This window comes from Octopus sinensis, unplaced genomic scaffold, assembly GCF_006345805.1.
Source record: "Octopus sinensis unplaced genomic scaffold, ASM634580v1 Contig17243, whole genome shotgun sequence".
NCBI lineage: Eukaryota > Metazoa > Mollusca > Cephalopoda > Octopoda > Octopodidae > Octopus > Octopus sinensis.
In genome coordinates, this window is record NW_021834911.1 from 1 (window position 1) to 2500 (window position 2500).

General features: G+C 34.3%; 1 long non-coding RNA gene across 1 annotated transcript in view; it reads right to left on the bottom strand.

Moving 5' to 3' along the window:
- Positions 1–2319: 2319 nt before the first annotated feature.
- LOC118761772 overlaps positions 2320–2500 on the bottom strand; it is a 22684-nt gene continuing 22503 nt past the window's right edge. Inside the window, exon 4 of the long non-coding RNA XR_004997628.1 lies at positions 2320–2352. This is a non-coding gene — a long non-coding RNA (uncharacterized LOC118761772). The remainder of the gene's footprint in view (positions 2353–2500) is intronic.

Here is a 2500-nt window from a genome sequence, read left to right on the forward strand (position 1 = left end):
TTAAATGAATATGGTGTTTAATACAGACGTTCATACTCACGTACACACACACACACACACATATACACACTAGCATGCATACACTCGCATAGCGCTTATCGTACAAACAAAAGCATAAAAATATCGATTAGTATTATTAAAATACTTTAATCTCTCTTTTTACTCTTTTACTCTTTTACTTGTTTCAGTCATTTGACTGCGGCCATGCTGGAGCACCGCCTTTAGTCGATCAAATCGACCCCGGAACTTATTCTTTGTAAGCCCAGTACTTATTCTATCGGTCTTTTGCCGAACCGCTAAGTAACGGGGACGTAAAACACACCAGCATCGGTTGTCAAGCAATGCTAGGGGACAAACACAGACACAACAAAACACACACAGACACACACTATATATATATATATACATACATACGACAGGCTTCTTTCAGTTTCCGTCTACCAATCCACTCACAAGGCATTGGTCGGCCCGGGGATAGCAGAAGACACTTGCCCAAGGTGCCACGCAGTGGGACTGAAACCGCAACCATGGTGGTTGGTTAGCAAGCTACTTACCACACAGCCACTCCTGCGCCTATAATCATATACATTTCGTATGTCAGTTAAACTATATAGTTTTCTTATACAAGTTACCACGTACCTGATAATAAGACAGTACATTATAATATTAATGGTTTTGTAATTACAATTTCATAATTTGCCGTGTCATATGTGTGTTTTTCACTGAATTTCAGCTTCTCAGTGCAGATGCTGAAAGTGATAGTTATATACCAAGTGTCTTGATAATCATACACAGACACACATACACACGCCACCAGTATGTATATATATATATATATATATATATAATATATTATAATATATATATATAATATATATATATATATACGAATATAAACAAGAGGGGTAGTAATATTATTACTACCAGGTGCCCAGCACAAAAGACGAATTAGTCATAGACAAAAATATTATTCATATAGAAAAATATTATTCATGTAGTTATACAATTAAGGGCTCCTAAATAAAGATGCCGAGTGCTGGGAACACAAAAAGGGGATGAATTTATCGAGAGTGAAAATCAAAAACGTTCCCAGCACTCGGCATCTTTATTTAGGAGCCCTTAATTGTATAACTACATGAATAATATTTTTCTATATGAATAATATTTTTGTCTTATGACTAATTCGTCTTTTGTGCTGGGCACCTGGTAGTAAATAATATTACTACCCCTCTTGTTTATATTCGCATACTACATGATGAATTTATTCGTAAAATTCTTCCCGGCATGCCCGTGTAAATTTTGCGTCTGCGCAGAGATTTGAAAAGTTAGGATCTGCTAGTAGTCGGATTTAACACATAGTCCCACATCGCTGCAGACCTCGATTGTATAACTATATATATATATATATATATAAATATTAAAATTACTATGTCTCTCTAAAAGAGATTACGGCAGCGTTACTGGAAATTAATTGTTATCGTCATATTAATATGGCAGTCTTATAGATATAAGACTAAAGCTGTCGCTGATTAGCTCCATGAGGCCATCGCCTTAAGGTTATAATGGACACAGTTTGTGTGTCAAATAACTATCTTAAGGCGATGGCCTCATGGAGCTAATCAGCGACAGCTTTTAGTCTTATATCTATAAGACTGCCATATATAATATGGCGATAACAATTATATATATATATATATATATATATATATAAAATATCGGCATTTGATCTCTGTAACATAATGCAATTGTTTCCTACATGGTCTGTTGTGGTGGAGCATCAAAATGCAAATGGAACGTGCAATGCAGAGGTTACAGATAATCACAACAGTAAGGAACAAATGATATCAACTCGAGTCTACCATAGTTTCTCCGAATATATAATATAATATAATATAATATAATATAATATAATATATTATGATATAATATAATATAAATATAAATATAATATAAAGTGTAGTAGCTGATGAGTTCTCATTTATGCTTGCGTAGTTAGCATTTACTCTCGAAATTTTTCTTTTTAACTGTTTTGTTACCTTCTGTTAAAATACATTGCTTTATTTCAATCAATTTTGAAAATAATGAAGTAGTTAATAAAATAAATGTGACATTATTAAGTTTATGTTTGGAAAATGAATTAACATCAAATTTGACGCAAGGTTTCAATTCAGACCCATTTAAACTTTTTGTTGTAATATTTCTTCAGTCCCACTGTGTGGCACCTTGGGCAAGTGTCTTCTACTATAGCCGCGGGCGAACCAAAGCTTTGTGAGTGGATTTGGTAGACGGAAACTGAAAGAAGCACGCCGTACACACACACACATATATACATATATCTCTCTCTCTCTCTTTCTATATATATATATATGTGTGTGTGTGTGTATATATATGTGTGTATGTGTGTGTGTGTATATATATATGTGTGTATGTGTGTGTGTGTGTTGTCCCCCTCCAACATCGCTTGACAACCGATGCTGGTGTGTTTATGTCCCCGAAACTT